Raw genomic sequence first — 21,563 nt, 5'->3', positions numbered from 1 at the left:
GAATTCTCTTGTATAATTCTTTTATCAACATTGTTTCATTGAATCTAAGCTCACTCCTAAACTACTTCCAGTGTTTTCAAGTTAATCTTATTAATCCTCAAGATAGAGCTAAAAATTCCTATTTGGATAATTCTTCTTTGTGAAAATCCCTTGCATCTAATGCAGGATTGGAATGACTATCTTTCATGAATGTACATAGATTTGAAGCCTATAATTATAATCATCGAGAAAAAGGTTATCATAGAATGAAAGACTGCTCCTTATCAAACTCTTCTGTGAATGATCTACTCCTGATCTTTCTTTTGTATGTTATGAAGTTAATCATTTTTTCTGGCACAATCAATCATTTTGAGTATCATTTAATGCTTTAATGATTTAATGGATAAAACCCCAATGCTGATAGGGATACTAGATATAATTTCACATATCCTTCTAACCTCTTGTCAGCATGTTATTCTAATTGATTTCCAAGATTTACAATGCCAATAATTGTTTCTAATTCCCCTAGCTTTCATATTACTGGTTTGGTATGGAATGGGACAGAATGGATACTGATCGAGAATTAATAATATTATGTCAAGCCACCAATCTGATCATAATATTGGGTCTAACAACTGCACTCAAATTATTATTTTCCCACTAGTATATCTTATAATAATTTTTTTCCATCGATTGATATTGTTTAACCCATTTATTATTATGATTTATCATTTCACTGTCCACATGCTTGTCAAATAGTTGAGGCTCTTCAGCCTTTGCTAATGGTTATGTCGGGTCCTCAATTTTTTGATAAGGTTTTTGAATGAGATTGGGTTATTTTTTCTTTGTAATATTCCGCCCCCATGATTCGAATGCGTTGCATGAAAATTCATCTTTCTAATAGTTTCAAGGTTTTCAAAAGGATTGTTTTGAATTCCATGATCAAATATATGATTGGCTAGAAACATATTACTTAGCAAGTTTTGTCATTAATAATAAGTTTCGATCTTTCCTGGTTTTTTCTAAGAATGAGAACACAGATGAAGGTACATTCATGAGAAGGTTTCCGAGTTTGTATGATTTTGTTCTAATTCAAAAGGTAAGATTGCAAGTTGGTTAAAGTTAGTTGATATGCCACATATTTCTTCTAGTAGGCAAGACCTTCGATTTCTTGTGCAAATTTTTCATGATCATATATGTATTTTTGCACATTTCTTTATAATGGTACTAATTGCCCGCATCTTTTTACTTGCAAGTTCGGAGTAGCTTCTATGGTTGCATTGGAAATCTCACTTCACTTAGCCTTGACCTTCTCGATGGTTAAACTAGGAGTATGCCTAGTTGCATTTAGCTTCTCTTTTTCATTGCATTGACCCTACATTTTGGTCTTGATTTAGTCTTTGCATTTGCTTTGTTTTTTGTCTTGCATGTTGCTTTTCATTTCAGTTATACACTTGTTTCCTTTTCCTACTTTTACTTTTCTTGTTGTGTCATGTCTTTTATTTTGCTTTTGGTTTAATAAGACCATGCATGAATGCTTTTTTTAACTAGCTCAACAAACAATGTTGCAAAGCTTTGAAAGGGGTTTATGAAACACCTCAACGCTTTCTTAGCTTTTGGTCCATCATCTTTTCTTGGGTTCGATATATTTAATATCTATGATGTTTGAATGAAAAATATGATTCATTTGAATGGAAAGATATAAGTAGAACCATGATGCCCGTACCTATTTTAGGATCTTCGTGCATTGACTCGGAGTTATAATTGAATGGTGTTTTTCATACCAATCCAATCAAGTAGAGAAGTGAAAGGAGAAAATTAAGACCAAGCATATTAATTTAAGAGGTATATAACAGTCTCTGAAGGAATAACCTCTCTTTCTTTCTAATCAGTAAGCTGTCATGGACATTCCACTGGATAGTTTGTTACAACAAATCTAATAATATTATATTAAAACTTTGAAATTATACACTATTACAATTCATTAAACTTAAAGCTTTGTGGATTTAACTGTAATTAGTGCCTGCTTGTGAATAGAAAGTATTCAGAAAAGTAGAGAATGACAAAATAAGCTCGCACACACATAAGACACAAGATTTGCTCTCTGGGAAGCCCTTTCAGGAGAAAAGCCAGCTGAAAGGTGAGGCCGCATCGCTCTCTTTCTCTATCTCGAAATATCGCTACAAGTACAAAGAAGTAATGCTTGTGGCCCGTGGGCTGCTACAGTGTCTTGCATGTTGCTTTACATTTCAGTTATACACTTGTTTTCTTTTCCTACTTTTACTTTTCTTGTTGTGTCATGTCTTTTCTTTTGCGTTTGGTTCAATGAGACCATGCATGAACGATTATTTTAACTATCTCAAGAAACAATGTGGCAAAGCTTTAAAAGGGCTTTATGAAACACCTCAACGCTTTCTTAGCTTTTGGTACCTCTTCTTTGCTTGGGTTTGATATATTTAATATCTATGATGTTTGAATGAAAAATTCGATTCATTCGAATGGAAAGCTATAAGTAGAACCATGACGCCCGTACCTATTTTAGGATCCTCATTCCTTCACTCAACGTTATAATTGAATGGTGTTTTTCATACCAATCCAATCAAGTAGAGAAATGAAAGGAGAAAATTAAGACCAAGAATATTAATTTCAGAGGTATATAATAGTCTCTGAAGGAATAACCTCTGTTGCTCTCTGATTAGTAAACTGTCATGGATATTCCACTGGATAGTTTGTTACAACAAATCTAATAATATTATATTAAAACTCTGAAAATTATACACTATTATAGTTCATTAAACTTAAAGCTTTGTGGATTTAACTGTAATTAGTGCATGCATGTGAATAGAAAGTATTTAGAAAAGTAGAGAATGGCAAAATAAGCTCACACACACATAAGACACAAGGTATGCTCTTTGGGAAGCCCTTTCAGGAGAAAACCCAGCTGGAAGGTGAGGTTGCATCGCTCTCTTTCACTGTCTGGAAATATGGCTACAAGTACAAAGAAGTAATGCTTGTGGCCTGTGGGATGCTACAGTGCACAGATCCTCTCTGTGTGCTATACATCCTATCTCTCTTGACTATCTTTGCTCAGCTATTGAACAAAATTCTCTCGAAAGGATGGAATGCCTCTTCCTCCTAGTGGCTCGGTTATAACACAACTCGATAGCCTACTAGTGGTTAAGTTTGACTACATCAACTCTAATGCAGGAGCATCTGGACTTAGCCAGCAATGTGATGGTTTGTTCACATGTTGTGGCTAAATGAGTTGAATTTCATTGACTTGAGTGGTCAAAAGTTAGTTTTGGTAGAGAGGGTTGGATATCTCGAAAATGATCTTTACTTCATTATTGTAATAATTAGAAAATTGTATTATTTTGGACTAAGGGACAAGTTGTTAGCATAGGTGTGTAATAGATCTTAAACATAGAAATTTGATTGTTAGATTGATTAAAATACAGATCGAGTTGTTAGCTCAGTTATAATAGGATTTTAATCATAAAAGAGAAGAAAATGTAATGGAAAGGGATTAGCTGAGATGATTGAGAATTGAGTGAGAGGCGAGAGTTTGAGTGATAGATAGGGTTTTGAGATTGAGACAGAGGTCAAATAAATTGATGTAATTGAACCAAGAGGGCCAAGACTCTGTAACTTCTATTATATTGAAGAAATTGATTCAGTGTGCATCTGTGTGTTAATTCCTGGTGCAAACTCTCGTTTACCTCTGTGTATCTGCATTCTGAAACTTAACCGGGTATTTTCTCTGTTTTCACACTTTAATTGTAAATCTCAGTGTTTATGTGTTTATCATTAATCGCGGTCATTTAGTGTTAATGGGTAATCTTGGAATTAAGCGCTAAAACATTTATTAAGCACTTTATTTAAGTTTGATTTAATGCACATGGGTTGTATTGGAAAAGCAGGTTTTATCAGCGAATGGGGTTATCGGGTGAAGGAAAAGTGGTAAGTGGTAATTCGAGGTGGTCACCCGATTCCATTAACCAACCGACACGTAGCACTCAGGTGGAGAGAGAAAATTGCTTTATCGGGCAGGTAATCCTCGTGTAAGTGGCTCACCCGATATCGCTATTAACCAGTGGATCAAGTGTGCTCTGATCAACAGTGGAGAATCACTGAATTTTTTTGTTGATCAAGGTGAGTGGTGACCGTTAGATCCAGAGAGATGAGATCAATAGCGTAGAGTGTAGCGTCTATTTAAAAATGGAAAGTCAACGTGAGACCGACGTGTTTAGGAGAAAAGTGGGACCCTCAGTATAAAGTAAGCCACGTACAAAATCCACTGGAACACATCTGATTGGAAGTAACCAATAGTCTATTTTTAAGACTACCACTTTATTTTGATCAACCTCCTGCGTCATTTTGTTATCAAAGCATAGAGATTTAGTTTGACGGCGGTAAACATGCCGCTGAGGAGGGGAGCTAGCATAGGTTGAGGAAGACCTGAAGCAAATGCACTTATGCTGGAGAAGATCCAGAGTCTGCGTACAAGGATGGAAACAATGGAGAGTGCTTAGAGGAGAACACCCGATGAAGGAGTTGTCAGTGCTGCAGAAGAATCTTCTGAGGAAGAAGAAGAGGAAAATGAAACTACCAAAGTTATCAAGATGTTGGCTAAACTAGGTGGAAAACTAAAGGTGGAAATTCCTGTGTATGAAGGGAGTCTCAATACAAAAGAGCTAATGGATTGGATCAGTTCATTGGACAAATATTTTGACTATGAGGAGGTTCATCACAAAAAGAAGGTGAAATTTTAAGCTACCAGATTGAAGGGTCATGCAGCTATTTGGTGGGATGAACTACAAACATCCAGAACAAGAAAAGGAAAGTCCAAGATCAGACAATGGGATAAAATGGTGAGTAAAATGAAAGCTAAATTTATGCCAAAATATTATCAGTTAAATCTTTTCAGACAATTACAGAATTTAAGGAAAAAAGGAATGCTTGTTAAAGAATATACAAAAAAGTTTTATAGATTTAGTATTAGAGTAGGACATGTAGAGGATGACATGGAGAAGGTAGCCAGATATATCAATGGCTTAAGATAAGACATACAGGATGAGATCAACTTGCTGTTATGGCATGGGGCAGTGCTGCTACTGCTAAAAATCAAGCTATGAATTTCCTCAAGTACTGTGATGTCCCAATGAAACTCATGACCTCAAAAACATTAGTAAGCACCGCCATTTCATGATGGCCTCCATATTGGAAGGATCTTTAGCTCTCTTCCACTGATCACATACACCAAGGACTGCTCCGCAAACTTGCAGTTCTTGACATTTACTAGCAGCTAGTGCTTCTTCAATGATTCCAACACCTACGTCAAATGGGACATATGCTCCTCCCAGGTAGCACTACGTACCAGTATATCATCCAAATAAACAATAACAAATGAATATATAAAAGGGTGTAGTAGATCACTCATTAATCACATAAATGTAGCTGGTGCATGAAAAAGGCCAAATGGCATAACTAACCACTCATACAAACCTTCCCTAGTTTTGAAAGCGGTCTTCCACATATCTTCTTCTTTTACTCAAAGATGCTTATATCCAGACTTCAAGTCCAACTCGGTGAAGTAATTTTCTTGCTGCAACTGATGTAGCAAATCGTCTATCCTGAGTAGGGGGTATCTGTTCTTGAACGTGATTTTATTCAACGCCCTGTAATCTATACACATCTGCTAAGTCCCATCCTTGTTTGGCAGAATGATGATGGGTGACCCACATGGTGATGTACTCGGTCGAATGACACCCTGTTCGAGCAGTTGTTGCAACTGTTTCTTCACCTCACTTACTTCTATAACAAACTATCTGTACAACCCAATAATTAGTAATGGGGAGTCTAGCAATAGCTGGATCTCATGCTCCACTTCTATCTTAGGTGGTAACCCTTTAGGTTCTTGGAACACATCCTTGTATCCATGGAACAACTCCTCCAATTTTTGTTTATATTTCTTAGTACACCCCTCTAAGGATACCTTGCCTCTTATTGACTCCTCTTCAGACTGAATTTCTCTTAAAAACAATAAAATATACATCTTGCTAGAACTGATCAATTTCTTGGCTTGGTTGGTACTTGCCAATGAAATTTCTGACTTTCCCTTGTGTGTGTTAATGATGAACGATTTCCCATCCTTGATGAGCCGGCACTGGTTAGCTCTCCTCATTCATATTTCATGACACATGTACATGTATAGACTCCCAAACACGAGTCCACATACATCAAGGGGAACCACATCCATATCTACTTCATCAATAAAATCAGCATTGATAGCAAATCTAATTTGCACTACTTTGTTACCTTCAGTTTCGCATCCTTATTTACCCATCCCAATGGATATGGGTTTGGATGATCACAAACTTTCAGCCTTAACTTCTTGACCAACTTTGTTGCAATGAGATTCGCCTAAGATCCCGATTCAAACAGAGCATCAATCTTTGTCTTCTTCACCTGTCTCTTTATATGGAAGATTTTGGTCATTTCTTTCTCTTCGTATTGCTGAAGGCTACTCAGATTCACCTCCTTCTGTAGTGATGCATAGAAAATCTTCTCATCCACGTCCGAGTTTCTTTCAACTTGGTTTCTTGAATCAGTGGACATGATATTCTTTTTCTAATTATCTTTCTTCTTGTTCTTCGGATTTAGCTCTGGATGCAACTTCCAGCGCTTCTCCTCTGTATGGCCATCAATGTTGTAGTGGTTGCTAGGATCTTTGCACTGGTGTGTTGTGGTTGCCGTCTTTTTATCTTTCCCCCTTTTTGCTTCTTCTTCCCCTCCTTAGAAGCTTCATGTTGCTCCTTCTGCTTCGATCCACTTGATTACACTCTTTTCAAGCCTATGTTCTCCAGGTACTATGCCTGTACACAAGCCTCGTCCACCGATTTGGGCTTGAACAACATCACTTTCTCATTAAGATGGCGGTGCGGACCCCCCAAATACTCGAGGAGAACATGTGGGTTCTTTGGAGAGATATCCAATATTATAGCCATCTTTCTGAATTCTGTTGTGTACTACTCCATGCTTTGGCCTGGCTTTTACATTAACTAATGCCACCCGATCAACTGGTCCTCCATGCTTTATACTAGATTTTACATGAAGTAATGCCACCCGATCCACTGGTCCTCCACGTACTCAATGGGATAAAATTGTGACTTCATGAGGGTTTTTTAATCCTCCCACTTAGTCACTGGAGGTTCGCCCTCCAACCTCAGGGTTTCTGTGTGGCTCTCCCACCAAGTGTATTCATGGCCTTCTAATTTCAACCACACAAATGAGATCTCTTTCCCTTCCTCGATTTGATGGACATTGAAATAAACTTCCAGTTTCTGCGACCAGTGGTTCAACTTCAGAGCATCGATCTCGCCATGGAACAACTTGATATCGACTTTTTCTTCCATTTTGAACAGGGATTGATTCACAACCCTCAAACTGCGTTGATCTTTTCCAAGTTATTTGTTCGACTGGTTCTTTGTGTCTTCTCAATCTCTCAATCCCCTTTTGATTTTTCCTCTGCATTCGAACCCCTGATTTCTCAAAATAACCCCATATTATTTCTTAGGGCCGCCATGAGGAGGTTTTTTTGAAAATTTATGAATATTTACAAATAGAAATCCTACTGCAGTCACTATTCTATCATCTCCTACTTGCTATTTCATTCAACAAGTTAACTAATTATAAATAATGATGAAAAACACTACTGAAGACTACACAGACATACAGATGATAAACTGAAATAATAGATGATACAAACACACAAGGGACACAGTTATTTTTGAACAACACGTCCCCAGAAAAACCCAATGCGGGAAAATCAATGTAGTAGATAAAGGGTTTGTATTATTAAGAAAGCAAAATTTGAGTACAACAGGTTGCCTCTCACACTGCTAACCTTTTAGAGAAATCTCAGCAGTGAGAAATACATACGAGGGTTTACCTCATTCTCCAAGTCACAACTGATCCAATGCGTGATCTGAGTCCCGGAAAACACTACGATGTCCTTTGCAATCACTGCGTGGGCCGGCATCTTACCTCTAGAAGGCTATGTCACCCCTTCTATTGGATCGATTTGTTGGATGAATACCGTTTTTCAGCCCTCCCGACTCAAAACCTTACTTCTTCAGCAAAATCTTGAACTTCTGACAAATACTCAGCACTGCCACTGCAAGAGACCCTCCTGGTCTACGTCAGCTCTGCGTGAGCCCCTCCTGGGCTATGTAGGCCTCTACAATGCCTCTCTAATGCTATTTCTACCTTTCTTCCATGTACTCTTTGGCTCGGAACTCCTTTCCGATCCAAATCTCTACTTTTGCCCCTCTCACTGCAAATCAGATCACTTGTTAGATTTTCTCAACAAACTTCGCCCCAGAAAAATCGAATTGACTGATCACTTGGTGTGTCTCCAACTGATCCTCAAGCCTCCTTTTATACTTATCTTGATGGATCAACAGCCAAGATTAAGTCCTTAATCAACGGTTAAGATTAAAACAAACTTGATCATCATCTCTTAAAAGCTTCTCACCCATATTTTTATTAATACCCATTAATATTTTTATTTTTCTAAGTTTAGACTTAGGAACCCCATTAAAAATATTAATTATTTCAATAACTCACAATCTGGGTGGAATTTATCCAAACAATTTTTGGGTCGTGGATATCTTATGTATTCTAGCCCCTTCACAAAATTTTGAAGCTAGAGCACATCTAATTCTACCCAAAATCAACACTCCCTCTTAGTGAGGAATTTGCTCTAGCAATACTTCCCAATAGAAGCATCACACTGATCCACGACATCGGTCCTCTGTGTTGTTGATGCTCGACATGTTGCCCTTCTTCCACTACACTATTGCACCCTGTACTACTACCCATGACACTACCACTGCCACTACTGCATTTGTACTATAGCTCCCTCTCAAAACGTTGCATCATGCTGCCAATAGCACTGCCACTACTAACTGCTGCACTGCAACTCAGTTGCTGAGAAGTAAGCAACTGAAAAGCCACACAAAAGATGATATACTGGTCGGTCTAGATACCTCATGACGCTGAAGCTACCATTGCTGTTAATCTGTGCTAACTCTCTGATGCTACTGCGCTACTATTATATCTGCTCTATGCCTCCCACATTTTTGCAACACTCTACTGCGCTGCTTCAGACTTTGGCACTCTAGCTCTGCCACTGTTGTTTCATCATCCCTCACACCAACTGACTCCCATCACTTAGCTATTGTCATTAAGGGCTCCCATAGCTGTATGTGATCCAAGAGTTTGGGCACCTCAAGGATCCTGCCCTCCTCATGTAGTCCTCTGACTACAACTCAATGTTGCCCCACCTCTTCTCTAGAGGTGCATGAGCACTCATGGCACAATCATCACCCTCGCCTTCTCCGTCAGCTTTCTCTGGAGCAGCCTTCATGTCATTCTCTTCCTTGCCCTTCTTTCGAGGGCACTGAGTGGAAAAATGTCCCAGTTCCCCACACCTGAAGCATTTGACTTTGGTTATATTCTTTTTCTTCCTCTTTTGTTGCCCCTGCTGTCTCGATGATGCGAGATTTGCATCCTCCTCCTCCTCCTCCTTGTCTCTAACTCCTTTGCTGCTATTTCCCACCTTGGTTAACCACTTGATCTCTTCCTGTCAAAGAGCTGCCCACATCTCCTCCCAACTGGGGAGAGAAGCCCTGCCCAAAATTCCCTCGACAAAGGTCTCCCAGTCTTCAGTGACAACATTCAGGGCAACCCTAACTGCGACTCAAGATCTGGTGTAGACCCCACGGAAGTCAACTGGTCTCGAATCCCTTGCAACCTGAGAAGAAAGGGATCAATTTCTTCTCCCTTTTGCATCTAGTACTGTCTCAGCTAGTTCCCAATCAACATCTTCTGTTGAACGAAAGTTCCCTCATACAAGGTGGTCAAGGCCTCCCACATCTCCCTTGCTGTGTCCTTTTAAACAATATGTGGGACCACATTATCTTTGACCCCATCCAAAATCATGCACTCTACCTTCGCTTGAGCCTCCTCATATTTTTTGAGAGGATCAGCATCGATCGGAAGAACAACCACTTTCAAGGCATAATCCTTGATGTGATTCTTGTCCAAGACTACTAAGATCCTACCCTTCCAGATGACAAAGTTGGATTCTCCATCCAATCTGATCTCAGACCTCAGTCCATTCACTGTCACCTCTACTCAAACAAGTATAGAACAAGTTCTCTTCTTCCTCTCCCATTGTTGCTCCAGCAAGACTCAGATCTGGATTCCTTTGGCGCTAAAAATCCTCTAACAAATAATTTCCTTCTAGATTCCCACTAAGTCCTGATTTCCTTCATGGAAATCCTCTCCGTAAATGTTGAAACACCCCTTCTCCAATCCTCCTTTGTTGTTACTCAGCAACGTGGACCTAGATTTCTTTGGCAAGAAATTTGTTAAGGGAATGACTCCCTCTACCTCGGTTTCATCTCCACATACATTGTTCTCTAACAATAGCAACAACATCCCACCAACATCACATATCAAATCTGCACTGCTCCTTCTACCCTAGCAAGTAATGAATTTGAGTTCCTCTAGCTCTGCGCAGTCACTGTGTGAGAGAGATCAGTGCCTCCTAGCCACTACATCACTCCTTCCTAGTTCAAAAAGATGACATGGCTCAGCGTCAGCCTGATCTATCCTTCTCTGCTTCTGTGCTGGCCTAGATAGCTGACGCAGTTACTGCGTGGGCTCCTCCCAGCTAATGTGTCACCCTCACCTGGCTCTAAAAGTTGATGCAAGCATTCCATGAGCCTCTGCGTCACCTCTTCTACACTGCGTCACTCTCCCTTTGTGCCTTTGGCTCTGGAACAATGCTGTCACTTGGGACAATTGCCTCTCTGCAACAGATTTGCTAGATCTCCTAGCTGATGGCTTCAATATCCTATGATCTACAATGCTTTGATGCCATGTGAAAATTTCTTAATATTTACAAACAAAAATCCTACTACAGTCACTGGTTTATCATCTCCTACGTGTTATTTCATTCAACAAGTTATTTAATTATAAAAAATGATGAAAAACACTACTGCAGACTACACTGACATACAAATCATAAACTGAACAATAGATGAGACAAACACAAAAGGGACATCATTATTTTTGGACAACGCGTCCCCAGAAAAACCCAATGCAGAAAAGCCAGTGCAGCAGATAGAGGGTTTGTATTATTAAGCAAGCAGAATCTGAGTAGAACAGGTTGCCTCTCACACTGTCTAACCTTTCACAGAAATCTCGACACCAAGAAATACATACGAGGGTTTACCTCGTTCTCCAAGTCACAGTTGATCCAATGAGTGATATGACTCCCGACAAACACTGTGAAGTCCTTGTGCAATCACTACATGGGCCAGCGTCTTGCCTCTAGAATACTGTGTCACCCTTCTGTTGGATCGATTTTCTGCATGAAAACTGTTATTCAACCCTCCCGACTAATAACCTTGCCTCTCCAGCAAAATCTTTGACTTCTGACAAATACTCTGCACTGCCACTGTAAGATACCTTCCTGGCTTGCATCATCTCTACGTGAGCCCCTACTGGGCTGCGTAAGCCTTTCCATTGCCTCTTTGACGCTATTACTACCTCTATGCCATGTACTCTTTGCTTAGAACTCCCTTCTGATCCAAATCTCTGCTTTTTCCCTTCTCACTGCAAATCAGATCACTTGTTCGATTTTCTCAATAAACCTCGCCCCAAAAAAATCAATCTGACTGATCACTTAGTGTGTCTCCTACTGACCCTCAAGCCTCCTTTTATACGTTTACTATTGATGAATCAATGGTCAAGATTAAGTCCTTAATCAATGGCTAAGATTAAAACTGACTTGATCCTCGTCTCTTAGAAGCTTCTCACCCATATTTCTATTATTACGCATTAATATTTTTATTTTCCTAAGTTTAGACTTAGGAACCCCATTAAGAATATTAATTATTTTAATAACTCACAATCCGGGTGGAATTTCTCGAAACAATTTATGGGTCTTCGAGATCTTGTATTCTAGTCCCTCCACAAAATTTTGGAGCTAAAGCACATCTAATGCTACCCAAAATCAACAAGTTTGCATAGCAGTTTATATCCATGACTACTTGTTCAAGCCACGAAAACGTCACCTCTATAGGATCACGAGGTTCATTTACAAATTCGATGGCCATGATTAGGGTTTTACGATTTTTGACCCCGCTAACCTAGATCCCCTGCGAATATCCACAAATACCCAAATAAACCTGCTCTGATACCAAGTGATCTGTAAACTATTGTGGATATTCCACAACAGATTTAATAATATTATATTAAAACTCTGAAAATTCTACACTATTACAGTTTATTAAACTTAAAGATCTCCGGATTTAACTGTAATTAGTGTATGCATGCAAATAGAAATTATGTAGAAAAGTAAAGAATGACAAAATAAGCTCACACACACAAGTCACAAGATATGCTCTTTGAAAAACCCTTTTGGTAGAAAACCTACCTGGAAGGTGAGGTCGCTTCACTCTCTTTTTTTGTCTAGAAATATGGCTGAAGGTACAAAGAAGTAATACATGTGGCACTTGGGCTACTACAGTGCACAACTCCTCTCTGTGTTCTCTACCTCCTATCTGCTACGGAACAAAATACTCTCAAAATAATGGAATGCCACTTCCTCCTAGAGGCCTAGTTATAACACAACCCGATAGCTTACTAGTGTTAGGTAGAGGAGGAATGACCTGTTGTAGAGTTTTATGAACCCAACGTTTCGGACTACCAAGTGAGTCCATCATCAGGGGAGGATGCGTCAATAGATATTCTTAAGATCTTAATGATATATCCAAGAGCTATAATTAGGGTATATATATAAGTTATTAAACAAAAGAAATAAGAAAATAGGTCGGCTCTTATCTTTTTATTTAATTAATTAATTAAATTATTTATTATTATTATTAATTAAATAAAAAGATAAGAGCCGACCTATTTTCTTATTTCTTTTGTTTAATAACTTATATATATACCCTAATTATAGCTCTTGGATATATCATTAAGATCTTAAGAATATCTATTGACGCATCCTCCCCTGATGATGGACTCAGTTGGTAGTTCGAAACGTTGGGTTCATAAAACTCTACAACAGGTCATTCCTCCTCTACCTAAAACTATCCTCACCTGTATGGATTCATTATTTAAAAGCTTACTAGTGGTTAAGTTTGACTATATCAAATCTTAACTAGAACTATAAAATAGACTCTTCTAGAGTCTTTTAAATCACAAACATGTGGCTAGCCCCTTTTCCATGAATAATGGAGGCTAACACAACATCCTCCTGAACTATATGTGTTAAAACAGGAAGGTCAATGTCTAAGTGGAATAAATTTTGCATGCAGACTCTGATTGATGCACTTCTTGCACCATTAGAAAGGTCTCATTGTGTATAATAGCATGAAAAGTTGTTTTTCTAAATTATTTATTATTATTATCAATTAAATAAAAAGATAAGAGCCGACCTATTTTCTTATTTCTTTTGTTTAATAACTTATATATATACCCTAATTATAGCTCTTGGATACATCATTAAGATCTTAAGAATATCTATTGACACATCCTCCCCTGATGATGGACTCAGTTGGTAGTCCGAAACGTTGGGTTCATAAAACTCTACAATAGGTCATTCCTCCTCTACCTAAAACTATCCTCACCTGTATGGATTCATTATTTAAAATCTTACTAGTGGTTAAGTTTGACTACATCAAATCTTAACTAGAATTATAAAATAGACTCTTCTAGAGTCTTTTAAATCACAAACATGTGGCTAGACCCTTTTCCATGAATAATGGAGGCTAACACAACATCCTCCTGAACTATATGTGTGAAAACAGGAAGGTCAATGTCTAAGTGGAATAAATTTTGCATGCAGACTCTGATTGATGCACTTCTTGCACCATTAGAAAGGTCTCATTGTGTATAATAGCATGAAAAGTTGTTTTTCTAAAGCATCAATTTTTACACACAAAAAATGTTGTTTGATGCCTATAAACGCTCCTGGAAGGTTTCAGACCTCGCTTCGCCAAACTGGGTCCCGTCAATAAAGACGGTCTTGTGAGTTGATTCCACCACTTTTTCCACTCCAAATTCCATGATATAGATTACAAACAATATAATGATCCAATTTGGATCACTCTCAATAAGTCAGGATCCCTCTTTCACCTTGGTGATATAAACACTGATAAAATACCGATGAGCATATTGAAAATAAAATAAAGGGTGAAAGAAGAGAAAGGCTTCTTGTGAATAGAGGTGAAGCAAGAAACTTCGTCTGAGTATTAAATAGGCTCACTGGTAGGGAAGCAATTCTTTTGTTCCTGAAGATACTCCATCAGGGTACTGAATAGAACTGCTGACAATGGAGCAACACGAGAGATAGAAATAAAACTTTGATATCATAAAATTGCGAATATATACTATCCTTTTCTTGGATCAACACAATTGAGATATGGTAAGCCTTGTAAATCAGTTTATCTCGAAAACGGGGTACGAGAGACTATACTTATAACTAGGATAAATGGGGAAGCTAAGGTGCTCCACATGGTGAATCAATACTTCTTGAAAGAGTAGACTTTCTGCTTAAAGGAAAGCCTAAAAAGAGAAGTTGGAGTTCATCCACTGTGTCACCAAGTGTTTTTGATGCGAATACACCCTCCAAAAATATTCCTACACTTGAATTTTGGAGCCTTCTTGTGATCTTTTGATCTGTCGTTCCTGGTTAATCATAGTCACTTTATGGTCAGTTGATGATTTACTAATTGTTCAAGCCTTCTTATGAGACTCTAACTATTGAAGTCACTTGCTTACACATGCGTAAATTTTGATGCAGTCACAAGCACACCTCTTCCTAGAAAGCCTAGCAGCCCATATCTATCCTTTGAAGGGAGGAATTGCACAGTCTTGGAAGACAATGCCTGTGCAAACCCTTGTAACAACGATTGTGCAATATTTATTGCCATACATTGCAGAACTCTCAGATAGTGTGTAGTCCCTAAAGAGAGTACTTGCATAGTTGATAGGGATAGTGACTACGCACTCCCTATGGATATTTAGTGCATACGTTCAACTCTCCGTCACTCTTAGTTGAAAATATATCATCATCCTAGCGAGTTTTCTCAACTATCGCTTTTGCGTGCCTTTTCTTTCGTAAGTGTGGCTTTCACTTTTGACACTGTCTCTTTTGTTTCTTTCACTTTCACAAAAGTCATTTTTTCTTTCTTTAGTTTTCACATGTGTCGCTTTACCTTTCTTTAGGTTTTACAAACGTTGTTTTCACTTATTCTTACTATTGCAAGTGTCATTTTTTATTGTTTTCACTTCTACACGTGTCGCACTTTGGCGCGCCACTAGATGAATCTCTAGCAAACTCTTTTGCATTAGTTGATCTTATATATCATAATAATATGCTAGACATTGTCCCACAACTCATCACACTTTCTAGTTGTAGTCAACACTTTTGTTGTAAATTGTATTCTAAGTTTCACAAAGCTACATTTCAATCATTGCACTTAGAAATAAGTGTCACTTTGTTGTCGTTTCAGGGTATGCATGTGGATCTTAAGTATTATGCATTCTCTTAGCTTCTGTTTGATGGTATACATGTGTGTGAATCTATTTTGGAACTTGTTTATATCACACATTCTCTCTTGTTTCATTGATCCAACACATAGCATACCTAAACTCCTACCTACTGGATGAGCGCATTGTGCATTCTTAGCTAGTAAGGATGCATCCCTTACTTCTTACAAATGTTCATTGCATCATCCTAAGGGCAACCTCATTGACAAGCACATTGCCCAATTCTAGATCATAGTCTCTCAAGTCATTACTTCTTACACTTTTTCATTGTTCCCAAAGCTGACTCTTGTCAGCCTCATTATGCATTTTCCAGTTCTAGTGGATAGTGGAGCCTCCTCCTTATCACTACTAAAGAGAATTGCACAATTCACTGAGCCTGTCCCTCAATCACTACATATGACGCAGTTACAGTGCCTAGTCTTGCCACACCTAGTGACTAAAACCCCTCACTATGCAATTCCTTGTCTCATCTTGCCACCTATTGCACACTATGTACTAATAAAAGACATTGGGCTCATCCCTCAATCCATGTGAAGCTCAAATACGCAATCCCTACCTCCTCTTACCTGAGAAGTGTGCATTACGTAGTCACAATCAGTAGTCTCTCAACTCTTGTCTCCTAGACTTTTCGACTACGCAAAAGATTTATCAATCCTCTTCTACATTGCGCAGTGTACAGTCCTAGTCAGAAATGAGGTATCCCTAGAACCTTGCAGCAGAGAACTACACAATACCTTCTCTCTCTCTCTCTCTCTCGGGAAACTTCAACCCTTAAGCCTTTATTCATTGTCTCTGGTAGTTCACACACATGCTTGTCTCTTCCTCTGGCCCTAGTTCAATGCGCATTTCTAGTACACGATGTCCCACTTATTATCTCTTGTAGCTATGCATTGCACCCAAGGGAGACTCTACTTCTCAGTCTTGCAGAAACCCATCATAGTCAATACTTTCCATGAGCAAACAAAGGTAGAATATATCATTTTCGAATTGATGTTATCTTGTCATGTGTGAAATTTATCTCCAGGAACCATCATTTCAACATGGCAAGGTGATGTTCAAGGAAGTCATCAAGGAGAGGCTATAAGAGAGCACTTGCAAAGAAGGAGCAAAAGGAAGAACCATCATAAAAAACATGAAGGAATCTTGGACCATGGCAGAGAGATGGGAAGTTATGTTGAATTGGAAGGTTCCAACACTGATACAAACCCTTTGGGGGGTGAAGATGGAGTACAAGAAAATATCAATCATGAATAATTGAAGACACAACAACAAAGAGAAGAGCTTGGCCTTAATGCACTATGAAGTCTTATGTTGCTGTCATATATTAATGGTTTCTCAAAATGTCACCACAAAAGTCATATGTGTCAATGTATTTTTCCACGTCATTTGTGGAATGTAATTATGTAATTTCCAGAAAATCAGAAAATGTAAAATGTGTAGAAGCCCAAGGGTCCCACATGAAACGTGAAAAGTCACCAGAAAGTTCTAAAGTCGTGTAGAAGCTCAAAGGTCACATAGGAATTTGAAAAGTCATAGTAGGAGCTCAAGTGCCATGAGGGAGGTCAAGAGTCACATGGGAGGTTATGTGTTATGCTAAATAAAATATATATAAAATAATACAATTAATGTAAATAATAATAATAATAAATAATGATTAATTAGCTAGTAATTAGTTAATGAAGAGGTATGTCCCTAAGGACATGACTGTTGGTGAAGATGTATTTGCCTAGGTATATAATCAAGCCCTCACCCTCATTTGTAATCATCTCATATCAATTTCTTATATACTATTCAATATATAATTACTTGTCCTACAATGGATGTCATTGTCTTCAAAGTATTCCGAAGATTACTCCACTTTGTATATGAACTTTGTTCGTTACATTGGTACCAGACCATTCCTCTAAGTATACAAACCTTGATCATTACATTAATATTAGAGCCACATTTGATCTCGGCCTTTGGCCAATAATTCTTTGACAACTTTTTCGCCGACACTACCAATGTAACAAACAAGGTTCGTATCTGTAGCAATAATCTTCAGAATACTTCAAAGACAAAAGCATCCATTGTAAGAACGGTAATTGTATATTGAATAGTGTATAAAAGAATTGATGAGATATGACTACAAATGAGGGTGAGGCCATACTTATATACCGAGACAAATACCTCTTCACCAACGGTCATGTCCTTAGGGACATACCTCTTTATTAAATAATTAACTAGTTAATTAATCATTATTTTTTAATATTATTGTTTACATTATTTGTATTATTTTAGATATATTTTATTCATAACAAGGAGAGTCACCTCATTTGCTCTAAATACACCCTCATATCTCAAGCAAGTGGACTTTGAACTTTTCACCTTGGCTTCTCTAGCTTGGCATAGGAGAGAAGATCTTTCTTTGGAGGAGAAAGTGGTGACTTTATGTTCCACTAATTAAGCTAGTGTTGCATCGTTGTAATTGTGTATTTCATGACTTTCAATAAATATATGAAGCTCTTTGAGCTGACGCACGTTCATGCATACATAGTAAATGATTGTAAGACTATTCTTCCATTATTTGATGTGTATATTTATGTTAACACATACTAATGAAAATGAACAATTTCCTTGATCTTGGTATGCATCTCATTGAATGTGCGTTGTTATCATTGTTGTTATCTTGTGAACTATTTTGTAGGTTAATCTATTATTATTTCCATTCTCTTGTGTCTGTTTTTTATGATAGTACTGTAACTTTGGAAACCCATTGGAGGCAAATGGGTGTTTAAGAAGAAGATGAATGCAGAAGGCAAGGTGGAGAAACACAAAGCTCGATTAGTAGCAAAAGGTTATTCCCAAGTGCCAGGAATTGATTTCGATGATATTTTTTCTCTTATTACCAAGGTAGCTTCTATTAGATTTCTTTTATCTGTTGTTTTTGCTTTTGATTTTGAGGTAAAACAGATGGATGCGAAGACAACATTTCTTCACGAGGATCTGGAAGAAGAGATCTACATGAAGCAACCTAAAGGCTTTGCGATGAAGGGTAAGAAAGAACTGGTATGTAGGTTAAAAAAGTCTCTATATGGATTAAAATAGTCACCAAGGATGTGGTATCATAAATTTAATACATCTATATGGGGACTTGGCTTCACCAGAAGAAAAGAAAATCACTGTGTGTATTTTAAATTAATTGGTGACCATGTTATTTATTTGGTCTTGTATGTGGATGATATGTTGCTGATTGGAAATAACAAAGAAATTATCCCGGATTTGAAGACCCAATTATCCTCTAAATTCGACATGAAGGATCTAGGTGTTGCAAACTATATTTTGGGCATGGAAATTAAACAATATTGCGAAAAGGGGAAACTCTAGTTAAACCAGAGGAAGTATGTCGAAACAATATTGCAGAGGTTTAATATGCATGATAGTAAACTCGAAAAGGTTCCTATTCCTATAGGTTTAAAGTTATTTGTTGAATAGTGTCCCAAGACACAAGAAGAGGAAGAGCACATGTCCCGTGTTCCATGTGCAAGTGCAGTCAGTAGCCTAATGTATGCAATGGTCTGTACTAGACCAAACATTACACATGCAATAGGAGTATTGAGAGGTTTATGTCATAACCGCGGAAGGAGCATTTGACAGAAGTGAAGCGGGTTTTCAGGTATTTGCATGACACTAGTGATAATGGTTTGTGCTACCAAAGAAGACCAAGATTTGACAGGGTTTTGGACATTGGTGGCTTTGTTGATGCAGACAAGGCTAGAGATCTATATCAGAGAAGATCTACAAGTGGGTATGCGTTTAACCTATTTGAAGGAGCAATCATTTGGAAGAGCAAGAGACAATCTCTAGTGACACTTTCAACTAAAGAGGCAGAATACATCGCAACCACTCACGCAAGTAAAGAAGCAGTTTGGTTGCAGATATTGTGTTCAAGTATGGGGTTAGTACAATTAGCTATAAGGATAGACTGTGATAATTAAAGTGCAATTTTCTTGCAGAAACGCATCTCATTATTCAAAGACAAAGTACATTGATGTTCAGTATCACTTTGTAAGGCATCTGGTTGAGGACAAAAAGGTGTTGCTCGTAAAGGTGGACTCTTTGAAAAATGTTGCAGATGCATTCACGAAGTCTATGAGCTCTCAGAAGTTTTCTTAGTGTAGAGAAACAATGCGCATTGCAGGGATGGAGCAATGACTAAGCTCTCATGTGACCCTTTGTGTGGAAAAAAAACAACAAGTGGGAGAATGTTTGGTGTGTATCATATTCTTTCCACAACTAGTCACATGTGTGGGGGGGGTCACATGGGGGGCGACAACGCCCCCTATTTGTCGCATCAAGCACGACAGGGGGGGTCTGAGGGGGAGTGCAACCCCCCTTTTCAAGGAGTTTCAAGGGGGCGATAGCCCCCTTACACGGGGTCTGAGGCAATGGCCCGAGATTTTTTTTTTCGGACCCTATATTAGGTGGGAAAACCTACCTATTGTTTTGTGCATGGGTTTTGCACATGGTTTTGGGCATGATGGTTTTCTACCCATGGTATTTTGTAGATCCAGTCAAGAGAACTACGATTATGTTCTAATTAGGGTTAATGGATTGGGGTTTATTAATGCTTCAACATGTATATATATGTATTATAACATTGAAAAAAACATAATGAAAAATCAATCTCGTAGTCCCGTTTTTAAGATCCAACGGAGGATCTCTATGTATATATGTTTTATGTTTTATATTCTCGCATTGTTTGTTTTTTGTTCTTTAGAATTCATATGCAGTGAATTTCTGTACAGAGTTAAAACCTACATTTGGTTTGCTTGGGATTGGAGCTTCAAGCACCCCTTAGTCCAATATGATTCTCAAAGTTTGTACTCTTCTCTTCATCAATGATATAAGCCCAACCCTATTACTAACTTAGGATGGGTTTCTACTAAAGTGGAGAGATGGTAGATCAGGAGATTACATAGTTTGTGACTAATTTACCTAAGCAACAAAATCTAGGTGTTTGCAATGCTAGTGATTTACTAGCACCTTCCTACCAATGGTCTCTTGAATTGGCTTTGTCGTTCCAACCCTAGGCTAACAACAACAAAGTACATCCTTTGATATTATTTTTTTAACATGTCTCCTTTGGAAGTTATTTAATCTGAACATGCAACAATTTTGGAGGGAGGATACATTGAATATTATTGTTATTGGGAGATACCTAAGTCTTTGTTTCACTCTTAATGCTCAAGAATTATCTCAAAACTTTGTTATAATTATGCTTTAGAGAATAAGATTAACTCTTTTTTTTGCCAATTCCAAAAAGAAAAAATATGTACGCAATTGTTAAATATTATGATAACTAAAGATCATATAAGATTATATACAAATATGTATTCAAATTTTATTATTTATTATTTATTATTTTTATTATTTTTTAAATGAAAATACTTTATACACATTCTTTATCCCGATTCTTTAATATAAATAATTTTTTATAAGTATAACCTATAGTTTTACCTAAATACAAAATATATTTCAATTAGAATATATAAATTGGTAACTGAAGAATATCCCTCAAAATCTCTCGTATACGAGAGATTTATGAATTTTAGTCATGGAGACAGCGGATATCAGAAAATATGAGTAGACGGCTCGTCAAACTAAATAAGTCAACAATTATGCAGAAAAAATAATGAATTTTTTTTGTGTTGTTTAAACTCCCAAACCCCATGGATATGTGAGGAGGCAACTCGTCAAACTAAATGAGTAATGAAATAATGAATTGCTCTTTTGGATGTTATTTAATCTCCGAAACCCTATAAACAGAGCAGAAAATTTAAAAATATCTTTATGACGATAACTTAAACTTTTATCTTATGTTTAAGTGATACATCATCAACCAACCATTTAATAATGTAAATTGTAAATCCTCAAAATGCTTTCTACGAAAGAGGGGAGAGAGTAACCAT

At 37.6% G+C, this 21,563-nt stretch overlaps 1 protein-coding gene across 3 annotated transcripts in view; it reads right to left on the bottom strand.

Moving 5' to 3' along the window:
- Positions 1–21,563, bottom strand: part of LOC149212073 (MADS-box protein SOC1-like) — a 479,791-nt gene that overhangs the window by 258,482 nt on the left and 199,746 nt on the right. The window lies entirely within an intron of this gene.

This window comes from Pinus tabuliformis, chromosome 1_1 (assembly GCF_031772625.1).
Source record: "Pinus tabuliformis cultivar Carrire ecotype Pingquan chromosome 1_1, CPIR1, whole genome shotgun sequence".
In the NCBI taxonomy this organism is placed as follows: Eukaryota; Viridiplantae; Streptophyta; class Pinopsida; order Pinales; family Pinaceae; genus Pinus; species Pinus tabuliformis.
Note: the sequence above shows the minus strand (reverse complement) of the source record. Positions and strands in the feature narration are given on the sequence as shown.